Genomic DNA, 15,242 nt, shown 5'->3' on the forward strand with positions numbered 1-15,242 from the left:
GTAGTCGTTGCTTTTGCAGCCATAGTGCAATGAACTGTGCTTATTGACTGAAGTCACAAACTTTCTAAACAGCTCTATTTGTTTAATCTGGCAAATCAGAACATTTCCCCTAATACCATTGTAGCAGAATTTGTTGGGAGGAGAAACTAGATAACTCCAGCATCAATTATTTAAAGGGCATTTTTGACACTTGAAAAATATTAAATCTGGATCAGAAAAACAATTAAGAATACCTTTTAGAGAAGATGCGTGAACTATGGCATATGGGCAAGATGACTGACTAGGTATTTTCAATGTCTAATTGCTATGATTCTATGAAGTGTATGATGTAAGCAATTCATTACAATATCAGCAAGTACCATTGTCTCTATGTATGAACTTCTTTTAATGGCTGATTTTAATGTAGAATTACAACTCCTTTAAAAAAAGGAAAGTGCCAAGCACCTTTCTACCATATCAATTCAAGTGGAATTAATATTCAGAGAAGAACATTAAAGCTGCTAGTCTCTTTTGTTTGCAACATGCACAACAAAGAATGTGTTACATCAGAAGTTAAACACTATCATTACTGCAGACCATTTACTTCACAAATAGCATGATCTTTTATATATTAGGAATATTGCAAGATTAAGAACAGCACCAGGAGAGATAAAAGCAGATGATGATGGATGTTTTAGAGGCTGGCAGAATCTGCAACACAGCAGGTCTCTTCTCTCCACATCTATCCTGCAATAGTTTGTCAAAGGCAGCTCCCATACGTGCTCAAGAGACCCTGAGCGTTTCAAGTCTTGGAAACGCACAGTGATGCCATCACAAGTTCATCACACTCATGTAATAAAAAGCATTCTGAACATTTTTTTGCCATGGAAGCTCTGTGAAAAATAGAGATTGCTGCTTGTGTTTTCCCAGAGGCCCCCACAGCTCCTTCTTACAGGGATCCTGGGCCTTACTGTAATCTCAGCTCTACCTCCAATAACAGATTGCCATTTCCTCTGCAGAATAATTAACATCATTAAGATACTTAAGTTGCAAAACCACTAACTGTGGTGCATAACCTATCGCTTAAATTAGCCTCTGTACCAGATGATTGGAAGGCAGATAATGTCTGTGTTTAAAAAAAGCTTCAAAGGTGATCCTAGCAATTACACACGGCTAAGTCTAACTTCAGTACAAGCCAAACTGGCTGAAACTATAGTAAAGAACAGAATTCTCAGACACATATATGAATATGGTTTGTTGGGGAAGAGTCAACATGCCTTTTGTAAAAAGAAATCCTGCCTCACCAATCTATTTGAATTCCTTGAGAGAGTCAACAAATGTGGACAAGGCTGATCCAGTGGATCAAGTGTACTTGGACTTTCAGGTAGCCTTTGACAAGGTCCCTCACTGAAAGCTCTTAAGCAAAGTAAGCAGTTGGGGGATAACAGGGAAGATCTTCTCATGGACTAGTAACTGATTAAAAAGCAGGAAACAAAGGGTAGGAATAAAAAGTCAGTTTTCACAATGAAGAGAGGTAAATAGCGGGGTCCCCTAAGGATCTGTATTGAGACCTGTGCTGTTCAGTATATTCATAAATTATCTGGAAAAGGAGGTGAACAGTGAGATGGCAACATTTGCAGATGTGATACAAAATTACTCAAGAAAGTTAAAGTCCAAACCTGAATGCAAAGAGTTACAAAGTAGGTGACTGGGCATAAAAGTGGGTGACTGGGCAACAAAATGGTAGATGAACTTCAGTATTGATGAGTGCAAAGTAATGCACATGGGAAAAAATAAAATTAATAAACTTGGATTATTAATCCCAAATCATGTCAAACCAACTGAACAGCTTTATTTGACAGGGCAAGAGGCCTTGTGGATGGGGAGAAAGCAGTAGATGTGGTATATCTTGACATTAGTAAGGCTTTTGATACTCTCTCTCATGACCTTCTCATAAACAAACTAGGGAAATATAGCCTAGATAGATCTATTATAAGGTGGGTGCATAACTGGTTGGAAAACTATTCCCAGAGAGTAGCTATCAGTGGTTCACTGTCAAACTGGAAGGGCACAATGAATGGGGTTCCCCAGAAATCAGTTCCGGGTCTGTCTGGTTCTGTTCAATATCTTCATCAATGATTTAGATAATGGCATAGAGAGTACACTGAGGGCTTGTCTACATCACAAAGTTGCAGCGCTGGTGAGGGGGTTACAGCGCTGCAACTTAGGAGGTGTACACATCTGCAGGGCATCACCAGCGCTGCAACTCCCTGTTTGCAGCGCTGGCCGTACTCCCGTTTTGTCTCGGGTGTAGAGGATCCAGCGCTGGTGATCCAGCGCTGGTAATCAAGTGTAGACACTTACCAGCGCTTTTCTTGACCTCCGTGGAATAAGCAGGTATCCCAGCATACCTGAGGAAGCCTCTCTGGTAATCAAGCAGGTCTCCTTCCCCGGTTTGCTCTCGCGTTCCCCGAACCCCCGAGCAAGCAGGTCTCCTTCCCTGCGGTTTGCAGGGCGGTTCGGGGAACGCGAGAGCAAACCGCGGGGAAGCTGGTCTCCTTCCCCGGTTTGCTCTCGCGTTCACCGAACCCCCCTTGAAGCCGCCCAACAACGCTGCAGTGTGGCCACATCTAACACCACTTGCAGCGCTGGTTGCTGTAAGTGTGGCCACTCTGCAGCGCTGGCCCTATACAGCTGTACTAATACAGCTGTAACAACCAGCACTGCAAAATTGTAGATGTAGACATACCCTTAGAAACCTATACATTTTGCAGAACTGGAGCCATTACAGGAGACTATTGTTACCCTCCTGAAAGCCAGCAAGATGACAGTATCTTTTAAAGAAGCATCTGTTAGACCCTTGATTAAGGAGCCTCTCTCACCACAGATAATCTTTCCAATTATCACCCCATCTATACATTTTGGGGGTAGACTGTGACAACTCAAGCAACATCTGTTTAAAAATTAATTGTGTGCATTCATAAACATCTGATACATAAAGCATGAGTCTTACTGCTTCCATGCTATTTGGTATGGTTATTGTTAGCTACTGGGATTACATATTATGCAATTTGTCTTATCCGAATGCAGTGTCAAGTAGAAAACTAACTGTGGTTTAACTGCAGTCATAAACTATGACCACTATCTAATTCCAGAATGAAAACGGTGGACCAGCAATACAGACTGACTACCAATATAGGGCTAGAGCTTTAGCTGGTTTAAATCAGCACAGCTCCATTGATTTCAATAACTTTCAAAAGGCAGGAGAAATGGATTTCAATGGAGCTTTATCAGTTCTTTTTCATAGATTCATAAATTACAAGGCCAGAAGGAACCACTGTGATCACCTAGCTTGACCTCCTGTATAACACAGGCCATAGAATTTCTCCCCAAATAATTCCTATAGCACGTCTTTTATAAAAACGTCCAATCTTGATTTACAAACTGTCAGTGATGGAGAATCTACCACATCCTCACCACGATCATCAAGCACGCATAGTCAACTGAGGACTATTGCACCAGCCAGAGTGACCAAGGTTGTGGCATCACACCAGTCATTGTATAGTGAAGTTCTCAAACCTGGCTCAAGCCAGTGAATCCCTGAATCTCTGGGGCAGCCCCACAGGTTGAACCAGATCAGGTCAATGTGTATACCTCTTCACTCATCAATACAGAGTTTGAGACCACAGTATACTGGAGTCTTTTTGTCCATCCTGGCAACGTGGCCAAAGACCCTGCAATGAATATGAGTGATTGAAGGAAGGCCAGGTCTCTCTGAAACTGACATTTTGCACAAAGTGAAACCACTTCATGCTCAGGAATGGGTGCTGACAGCAGATATAAATTGCCCCTAGCCATTCCAAGTCTGCCTGTACGAGAATCCACCATGACCCTTAGTAAATTGTTCCAAGAGTTAATTACGGATGTTAAAAATTTACCTCTTATTGTCAGTCTTTGTCACAAGCTTAGAATCTGACCCATAACGTGACTGATAGATTTTTGCACAAGAGTCACAGCACATCAATAGCACTCCATTCTCCAGGACATTCCAGAGTACATTACATTCACTTTTCAGCTTTAGAGTAATATCGCAATATGACATCACTCAGTAAAACTCTCCTTGATATCTGCAGAGCTTAACACAATCTCCCCAAAGTGGCAAATGTGTTACCAATGGATCTAATATTCCAGATTGCAAGATAATGTTAAACCCAATTACCAAGGCATGCTGTCAGCACCTGAAAACAGCAATTTTTTTTTATTATGCCACAGAGCAGCCCATCTTAATTCCCCTTCACATCGTCTAGTGGGTTCCACAGCAGCTTCAGAGAATGGTGTGGTTTAGGTCAAATTATCATATTTTGCATTCACCTTCACAGCATGCTAAAAATGCTTACAGTTATGACGCAGCCTGACTCTTTATAGTTGAGGTCATAGTCAGTTTAGAGATAAACTCTAAATAAACTCTGTTTTATCTCTAAACCTGGCTTGACCTGAATTTCAGTAGCCTGGACAATTTGTAGTTATCATACTCACTATCACACCAGTCTGAAAGCCACATACTTTTAGATTACTCCTAGCAAATGTTTAATAAGGAAGCTCTGGCATTGTGCCATTACCACTAACTTACAAATAGCAACAGATATTCTGTAGCAACAACATTAAGCAGTGCTAACTTATCCAACTGGAAAATTCCAGGGGAAAATCAAGCAGGAAGAATATATTATAATTGCTTGCACTGGAATCTAGTCAAGCCATTAGGGCTAACACTCCTTCTACTAAAAATCATACCATGGAATTTTCAATTGGCAAGGAACTGGATTTCACCTCTCATCTTTAAGGTAAGCCCTCTAGCAGCACACAGTGTCCCCTACCACAATGTAAGGGTATTCGTTCAGTAGTGGCCCAGAGGGAAGAGTGCTACCTCATGAGTCACCAGCACCAAATGCTGGAATGACACCTGGACGATTCTGAGGCCTTTCACCCAAACTCCAAGCAGCCCTATCCCTGTGCAGCTTGAAAGCTCTGCTGTGGTCACAGCTCAAGGCTGCAGGCCAGACCTGAAATGTGCAATACAGTTGACATTTTCTTTAATTCTATTATTACTTAAGAACAGTCCAAGGGGCAAACCAGATAGCTTGTAATGAATTGTAGCTGAGTTAACCAATTCAAGTTTACGCCAATTCTTTAATGTTATGAAATGTATTTGTCATGCAAGGGGTCAATGAAAAGCTCCTGACTTACTGGTTATTACCCTAAACAGAGGAATATAATTTTCCCCCTTGGGAGAAACTGACAAAGTGCTTTGAAAGACCATGAGAATGTATTTATATATTGCATAAATAGACCCATCAAGCTAACAAGGGGTGGAGGCAAACCTCATACTATCACAGTGTGGTGGAGATTGACAATCACATATTGGGGGAGATGGTTGGGAGATGTCCAGGTAATATTCACGCTGGAATTTAACATTGAGAGGGAAGAAAATAAAGTAAGAAAGGATACAGCTGTGGGCAGAAGAATGGACATAAGGAGGAAGGCTAGTGTAGATACCAGTCTAATAGGTGATACTGGTGGTAGAATGTCTGTGCCTAACCGGGTAAAGAATGTCAGTGAAGCCAAACGGCAAAAATTAAGCAGAAAGCCTACAAGGAGTGGAAGATGGGAGGGATTAGAAAGGAAAGTTACCTTTCTGAGGTCAGAACATGTAGGGATGAAGTGAGAAAGGCTAAAAGCTATGTAGAGTTGGACCTTGCAAAGGGAATTAAAACTAATAGTAAAAGGTTCTATAGCCATATAAATAAGAAGAAAACAAAGAAAGAAGTGGGACCGCTAAACACTGAGGATGGAGTGGAGGTTAAGGATAATCTAGGCATGGCCCAATATCTAAATAAATACTTTGCCTCAGTCTTTAATAAGGCTAATGAGGCGCTTAGGGATAATGGAAGGATGACACATGGGAATGAGGATATGGAGGTAGATATTACCACATTCAAGGTAGAAGCCAAACTCGAACAGCGTAATGGGACAAAATTGGAAGGCCCAGATAATCTTCATCCAAGAATATTAAAGGAACTGGCACATGAAATTGCAAGCCCATTAGCAAGAATTTTTAATGAATCAGTAAACTCAGGGGTTGTGCCGTATGACTGGAGAAATGCTGACATAGTTCCTATTTTTAAGAAAGGGAAAAAATGTGATCCGAGTAACTATAGGCCTGTTAGTTTGACATCTGTAGTATGTAAGGTCTTGGATAAAATTTTGAAGGAGAAAGTAGTTAAGGACATTGAGGTCAATGGTAATTGGGACAAAATACAACATGGTTTTACAAAAGGTAGATTGTGCCAAACCAACCTGATCTCCTTCTTTGAGAAGGTAACAGATATTTTAGACAAAGGAAATGCAGAGGATCTAATTTACCTCCATTTCAGTAAGGCATTTGACACGGTTCCACATGAGGAATTATTAGTTAAATTGGAAAAGATGGGGATCAATATGAAAATTGAAAGGTGGATAAGGAACTGGTTAAAGGGAAGACTACAACGGGTCACACTGAAAGGTGAACTGTCAGGCTGGAAAGAGGTTACTAGTGGAGTTCCTCAGGGATCAGTTTTGGGACCAATCTTATTTAACTTTTTTATTACTGACCTTGGCACAAAAAGCGGGAATGTGCTAATAAAGTTGCAGATGACACAAAGCTGGGAGGTATTGCTAACACAGAGGACTGGGATATCATACAGGAAGATCTGGATGACCCTGTAAACTGGAGTAATAGTAATAGGATGAAATTTAATAGTGAAAAGTGCAAAGTCATGCATTTAGGGATTAATAACAAGAATTTTAGTTATAAATTGGGGACGCATCAGTTGGAAGTAACAGAGGAGGAGAAGGACCTCGGAGTATTGGTTGATCACAGGATGACTATGAGCCGCCAATGTGATATGGCCGTTAAAAAAGCTAATGCAGTTTTAGGATGCATCAGGCGAGGTATTTCCAGCAAAGATAAGGAGGTGTTAGTACCATTATATAAGGCACTGCTGAGACCTCATCTGGAATACCGTGTGCAGTTCTGGTCTCCCATGTTTAAGAAGGATGAATTCAAACTGGAACAGGTTCAGAGACGGGCTACTACAATGATCTGAGGAATGGAAAACCTGTCTTATGAAAGGAGACTCAAAGATCTTGGTTTGTTTAGCCTAATCAAAAGAAGGTTGAGGGGGGATATGATTGTTCTTTATAAATATATCAGAGGGATTAATATCAAGGAGGGAGAGGAATTATTTAAATTTAGTACCAGTGTGGACACAGGAACAAATGGATATAAACTGGACACTAGGAAGTTTAGACTTGAAATTAGACGAAGGTTTCTAACCATTAGAGGAGTGAAGTTCTAGAACAGCCTTCCAAGGGGAGTAGTGGGGGCAAAAGACACATCTGGCTTTAAGACTAAGCTTGATAAGTTTATGGAGGGGATGGTATGATGGGAGAGCCTAATTTTGGCAATTAATTTAGCAATTGATCTTTGATTATCAGCAGGTAAGTATGTCCAGTAGTTTGTGATGGGATGTTAGATTGGTTGGAATCTGAGTTACTATAGATAATTCTTTCCTGGGTGCTGGCTGGTGAGTCTTGCCCACATGCTCAGGATTTAACTGATCACCATATTTGGGGTTGGGAAGGAATTTTCCTCCAGGGCAGATTGGCAGAGGCCCTGGAGGTTTTTCGCCTTCCTCTGCAGCATGGGGCATGGGTCACTTGCTGGTGGATTCTCTGCAGCTTGAGGTCTTCAAACCACAAGTTGAGGACTTCAATAACTCAGACATAGGTTAGGGGTTTGTTACAGGAGTGGGTAGGTGAGATTCTGTGGCCTGCATTGTGCAGGAGGTCAGACTAGATGATCATAATGGTCCCTTCTGACCTTAAAGTCTATGAGTCTATATTTAATGTTCATGAAATTACACTGCAGGGGGCAGGATCTAAATAATTTGCATTTTAGCAGACAACTCCAGCAAGAAAATTCCTTCATTAGGAGACTTCATTTCACCTTCTTGACAGCTTGAATGAACTTTATCTAGGGGTAACCCTTAGAAGAACCCATTTCAAAGGGTCACTGGACTATAAAGGAAAAGGGCAAAGAAACCTCAAGTTATTTATCTTTCACCTAAGACAACAAAGGTTCCGGCTCTTTGACTTTGAGAGATAGATCCTGATCCGAGAACTGGGTCAGCCATCTTGATGAAAACATTACATGAGAATTTTACCTCTAGCTTGTTAAGTTTTTGTTGCTAGAAACTGTTTTTTTTCTTTTTCTCTGACTTTAATCCTTATACTTGCACTCATTTAAAACTTCTCTCTTTGGAATGAAATGCTTATTTTTATGTTTAATTTAGACCAATCCAGAGCTGTGTTTGAACTGAAATCTTTAGTAACTCCAGTTAGATATTGACAAGGCAGGTGCAAGGATGTTTCGTTCCCTAGGCAAAACTTCCACCTTGTGCATCCCCACCCCCCGGAGCCCTGTGGCAGCTCTCTGCCCCCGCCTGCCCTGAGGTCCCCCCCCCGCAGCAGCTCCCCACCTCCATCCTGAGGCACCCCCCACCCGCGGCAGCTCCCCCTGGCCTGGGGAGCCGTGCGGCAGCTCCCTGCCCCAGTTCACCTTTGCTCCGCCTCCTCCCCTGAGCACGCCGTCACTGCTCCACTTCTCCTGCCTCTCAGGCTTGCGGCGCCAATCAGCTGTTTGGCGCTGCAAGCCTAGGAGGGAGAGAAGGAGAGCAGGGCGGCATGCTCAGGGGAGGAGGCGGAGCAGAAGTGAGCCGGGGCAGGGAGCGGTTTTCCTGCGCGTGCTGCAGGCAGCCCTCCCTGCGCCCCCCTGCCCCAGGTCCCTCCCCCTAAATGCCAACGATGACCAGGGCAGCCGAAGATCCGGCCGCCGCAGCTGCCGCTGAAGGACCCAAAATGCCGCCCCCCAAATGCTAGCACCCCTAGGCAACTGCCTAGGTCACCTAATGGGTTGCACTGGCCCTGATATTGACGCTTTAGAGGAGCATAACGTTTCTCTGATTGTTCAGAGACAGGACTGGACATTTCAGAACAAATATTTTGGGTAACTTGGGGGCTGGAGAGAGTGTGGCACCCGCTTACTAGTTGTTAAGCAAGGCTGGGGGAGACCAATGGAAGTCTGTGATATTGCAAGCAGGCTCCTGGATCCAAAGCACTGGACCAGGGATGCCCAATACATAGACAGAGCGCATGCTTGTTGCTGACTGTGGGAGTCCCAGGCAGAGAACTACTGTAGCAAAGCTTTAAGGTGCTTAAGGGTTACAGGGTAAGAGGTGACTACTCTTCATCTGTCTGGATTGCACCCCAGAACCTAACACCTACCTCCAGAGTAAATGACTGAAAGAATTCCATCAGTTCTATATGTTTGTAATGGTGTCCTGGTGAATTGTAGCTGACAGACTCATTGCTATAATGTTTCTGGAAATATTACCATGCTATAAATGCATGAGTTCTTTACAAGAAGCACATTACAGTCAACATTTTTTTCATATATACACCTGTCATCATTTAAATGGCTGAATGCAATTTCATTGAACATGGCACATTATTACAATGGAATGTTTACCACAAAAAAAGCAAATAGAAGAGGACAAAGATGCTATATCAGCAAAAGAAAAACACAGGAAAATAAATTTATAGAGCGAGACACTCTGGAGTCTCTCTTCTAACATCATAATATTAACAATCTCTTTCTAGTCAGCAGAAAGATTCTGTTATTAAAAAAGGCAGAATACATGGAGTTACTTTCTACAATGCACAAGTAAATACCAATGGTTGCCACCAGTGGTAGTCACGTAAAAGTCAATACCAGAACTCCCACTGAGCTCACTATATCCAGGATATCACTCCCAGCTGTTAAATGTTTCATAAAGAATTCCAGGTAAGATACACAGAATTAACTCCAGCTGAGATAAGGTCAACACCTTTCCTTGAGCAAGCTGAGATATGAGAAGCAATATATTGCGAGTCCAGCCACTAGATGGGGAATGGAGTTCTGTTCAGGATGTCTCTAGGCTCTGCATGATCCCAAGTAAAGTGAACTATACAGGAGATCTCCGTCTAGCACCCTGAGGGTGTATGGTCTGTTCTACAGCTACCTAGGTAATACTGGGATCAGACTACGCTGCCACAGTTGTCTTCTCTAATGTATGGCTATGAGTTGCCAAATATTCCTCTTTAGATAGAGCCAGTTGAAAATCTTTGATAAAATCATATTCTGTCAAAATAAGCAGTTCCATTATAATAAAAATGCTTCATGAAATCATCTTGCTTTTGCTGGAATTCATTTTAGAAAAAATTACTCAATGTTGAAACATCCATTTTCAGTTTTTTTGGAATAAGACACTTAGATTTTATTTTGAATTTTTTATTGTATTCTATAAATAATACAATACAAAACAAAAAAGTAAAAAAAATCTAAATGAAATGTTTTAATTAACCTACTACTTTTTTTTACCTTTCCTTTGAGAATTTTTTTTTGAGTTTGTTCAATGCAGAATAAAGCTAGTTTTTTTTAAAAATCTCAAAATCTTTTGCAAAACAGTTTTGTTCTCAGTGCAGTACTACCTTTAGACATTTTGCTCCACTGACAACAGATAACATATTTGGTAGGAGGGAAAACAGCAGAACAAAGGTAGTCGATTTCAAGAAGACAGACTTTAGCAAACTCAGGGAGTTGGTAGGTAACATCCCATGTAAAGCAAGCCTCAGGGAAAATAGTTGGAGAGTGCTGGCAGTTGTTTCAATAGACATTAGAAAGGACACAAGAGTAAACTATCCCACTGCTTAGGAAAGATAGGAAGTATGGAAAGAGACCACTCTGGCTTAACCAGGAGATCTTCAATGATCTGAAACTCAAAAACGAGTCCTACAAAAAGTGGAAACTAAGTCAAATTAGGAAAGATGAATATAAAACACAACACCACAAGCACATAGGGAGAACATTAGAAAGACCACAGCTCAAAATGAGATTAAAGTAGCTAGAGACAAAAAGGGTAACAAGAAAACTTTCTACAACTACATTAGAAGCAAGAGAAAGACTAAGGACAGGGTAGGCCAGGGTTTCTCAAACAGGGGTCGCCGCTTGTGTAGGGAAAGCCCCTGGTGGGCTGGGCTGGGCTGGGCCAGTGTGTTTACCTGCCCCATCCGCAGTAAGTCCCTCAGCCCGCACCGCTTCCAGCAGCTCCCATTGGCCCAGAGCAGCAATCTGCAGCCAGTGGGAGCCGCAATCAGCTGGACCTGCGGATGGGGGAGGTAAACACACCGACCTGACCCAGACCGCCAGGGGCTTTCCCTACACAAGCGGTGACCCCTGTTTGAGAAACCCTGGAGTAGGCCCATTACTCAATGAGGGGGAAGGACAACAAAAAATGAAATGGCAGAAGTGCTAAATTACTTTTTTGTTTAAGTTTTCACCAAAAAGGTTAGTAGCGATCAGACGTCTAACAGTGAAAGTCAATGAAAATGAGGCGGAATCAGAAGCTAAAATACGGAAAGAACAAGTTAAAAATTACTTAGATAAGTTAGATGTCGTCCAGTCAGCAGGGTTTGATGAAACACGTCCTAGAATACTCAAGGAGCTGGCTGAGGAGATATCTGAGCCATTAACGATTATCTTAAAAAACTCATGGGAGTTGGGAGAGATTCCTGAGGACTGGAAAAGGGCAAATATAGTGCCAATCTATAAAAAGGGAAATAAGGACAACCTGGGGAATTACAGACAGACAACTTAACTTCAGAACCCAGAAAGATAATGGAGCAACTAATCAAGCAATTAATTTGCAAACACTTAGAAAATAGTAAGGTAATTAAGTAACAATCAGCATGGACTTGTCAAGAACAAATCATGTCAAACCAATCAAATAACCTAAGAAGCCTTGTGAATGGGAAGAAGTGATAGACGTGTTATAGCTTGACTTTAGTAAGACTTTTGATACTGTCCTGCATGACCTTCTCATAAACAAATTAGGAAATATAGCTTAGATAGAGCCAATATAAGGTGGGTGCATAACTGGTTGGAAAACCACTCCCAGAGAGTAGTTATCAGTGGTTCACAGTCAACCTGACAGGCATATTGAGTGGGGTCCCACAGTGATCAGTCGTTTTGGTTCAGTTCCATTCAGTATCTTCATACATGATTTAATAATGGCATGGAGAGGGCACTTATAAAGTTTGCAGATGATACCAAGCGTGGAGGGGTTGCAAGTGCTTTGGAGGTTAGGATTAACATTCAAAATTACCCGGACAAACTGGAGGACTGGTCTGAAGTAAATGGGATGTAATTCAATAAGGACAAATCCAAAGTACTCCACTTATGAAAAAACTATCATTTGCACCGATACAAAATGGGAAATGGCTGCTTAGGAAGGATACTGCAAAAAGGGATCTGAGGGTTACAGTGACTCATAAGCTAAATATGAGACATCAGTGTAACACTGTTTTTAAAAAAAGTAAACAACATTCTGGGATGTATTGGGGTGCAGGAGTGTTGTAAATAAGACACGAGAAGTAATTCTTCTGCTCTACACAGCTCTGATAAGGTCTCACCTAGACTATTGCGTCCAGTTCTCGGTGCCACATTTCAGGAAAGATGTGGAAAAATTGGATCAAGGCCAGAGAAGAGCAACAAAAATGATGAAAGGTCTAGAAAACATGAACTATGAGGGGAAAATTGAAAAAAATGGGCTTGTTTAGTCTGGAGAAGACAAGACTGAGGAGGGACAATGATAACAGTTTTCAAGTACATAAAAGGTTGTTAACAAGGAGGTAGATGAAAATCTGCCCTCCTTAACCTCTGAGGACAGGACAAGAAGCAATGGACTTAAATTGCAGCAAGAGAGGTTTAGGCTGGACATTAGGAAAAACTTCCTAACTGTCAGGGTAGTTAAGCACTGGAACAAAATGCCTAGGGAAGTTGTAGAATCTCTGTCATTGGAGGTTTTAAATAACAGATTAGACAAACACCAGTCAGGAATGGTCTAGTTTTTAGTCCTGCCTGAAGTGCAGGGGACTGGACTACATGACCTACTGACGTCTCTTCCAGTCCTTCACTTCTATGATTCTATGTTTGGACCACACTTTTCCTTTGATATTCTTTTCTAATTAATAAATCTTGAGTCAGCCAAGAAATTATGTTGGTCTCTTGGGTATTCAGATTCTTTTAAGAGGCTTCTCCCTCCTATATAATACCCTTCTTCTTCTTTACCACTCTGGATAGGGAAATTATGCAATATTAAACCTGGGACTAAAAAGATTCCCATGGTACAGTATTAATATTTAAATAACAACAACTCTTGTACTGTCCCTGCTTGCTGTAGCTCATCACAATGGCTTCTATTTAATTGCTCAGGGGATTTATACAATGCAATGTTAGTTAAATCACACTTTACCAAGTAGCTAACAGCAATACTTACTGTCCAAAAATTATGTGGCTTTATAGTACACTGCTACACACATCTTTTCCTATGCTATACTCATCCTATACTTTCAAATTAAGAAGAACTCCAATAATATGACTGTGTACAGTGTAAGAATCTAACCATTTCTTGAGATTTTGGTACTGCTACATTTCCATTTTCATTATTTAAAGCCCTCTTAGGATATTCTGGGACCAAGAAAAAAGATTATTAGATTAGAAATCAGAAAAATCAAAGTGTATACATTTAGGAAAACATTGGCTGCTCTGGTCCAGACAATATCAAATGCAAACAACACAGTGTGCCAAACTCCATATTGTGATATACTGCATCTGGCACCAAGTTTCCTGTCAAACCCATATACTAAGTAGTGCTATAAAACTGATCTCTTCATTTTAAATTGATAAATAGCAAAATAAATATACTAATGCTGTATATATAGAAAATTACTTCACCATTGCTAAGTAGTCAGTAGTCTTTTCCCAAAAAGGGATTAAAAATCTCACTTTTCAATTTTTTTGTACTGTCAGAATGTTCTCACTTGAAATGAACTTGAGATGACTACAAAGGGGCAACTCAGTAAACATCTTGTTTTTGTATTATTCCTCCCACCCCCACAACTTACACTCCTGAAAATTGTTCCAGTGTCCAGAACACTATTCTAATGTTCTTGAGTTCTAAATACCTGCAATTTAACATTGAAAGACAACTTTACAATAGGCTAACTTCCGTCACTCATCAAAGCGCTTTTAAGAAAGAATTTTTGCTTAGGAAGAAGTGAATGAGAGTAGGTGGAAGAGTTTTAACAGAAAGCATCATTATCAGCAGTATCAGGAATGTATGCGGCCTTTTCTGAGAATCTATGACAAACTGCACTAAACAATATGAAATGTAGACAGCACATTTTTCATATGTAGAAGGACATCGATAGAAGCTTTGTGTCGTGGAGATGCTTTCTCCTTGCACACTCAAATTTAATTCACAACATCTAGCATTCAATTAAAATTGATCAAGAGGATCTGAAGTGTCCCCTAACACTTTATTCTTGGGATCCCATTTCCCCACCAACCCTCATTTCCTTTTTGGATGGTGACATGGTCCCTACTTATTCTCGGGGGAGAACAGACCTATCTGATTGATCACCAGGTAGATGCTTGTGCAATGAGCTTACTTCCAACCCCAGAGTTAATGAAGCTCCACACCACTCCAGAAGCCAGGCCTGTTAACTTTCATTTGCCTGAGTTTCCTTAAACTAGGAAGCATGTGATGCAAGTTGCCTCCACTCTCCCAAACCTGGGTCTCCGAGAGGCTATCAAGCCATACAACTGTGATGGAGAATTTTTTGGAGAAAATGGTGAAAACAAACAGCACAAAACAGAGAAAGTGATTCATTTGATATATATCTTAACCCAGAAAGGGATTTCTACAGCACTAAGACACTAGATGTCACACCAGAAGGTATGCTAGCTTGTATCAAATATTTGATAACTGAAATGTTTAAACTTTTCTGTGACAAAATGTTATATTATTACCTGAACAGATATATTTCATGCATTAGCAATAAACAGCGCTATAATTGTAAGATCCACAAACTGCTAAACAGCTTTGTTTAAATTATGCATGGAAACTTTATGAAACAGCCTATCAACCGATCATCTGTCATTTGATGCATATTAATTTTATGCTCTACTGCTTCAGCTGCTATTTCATCAGGATGTTTACTGCTATTTAAGTCTATTACTTCACAGGGAAAGAAATACTGTTATTATACATGTGCATATATATTTA

Source organism: Gopherus flavomarginatus, chromosome 1 (genome assembly GCF_025201925.1).
Source record: "Gopherus flavomarginatus isolate rGopFla2 chromosome 1, rGopFla2.mat.asm, whole genome shotgun sequence".
NCBI classification, from domain to species: domain Eukaryota; kingdom Metazoa; phylum Chordata; order Testudines; family Testudinidae; genus Gopherus; species Gopherus flavomarginatus.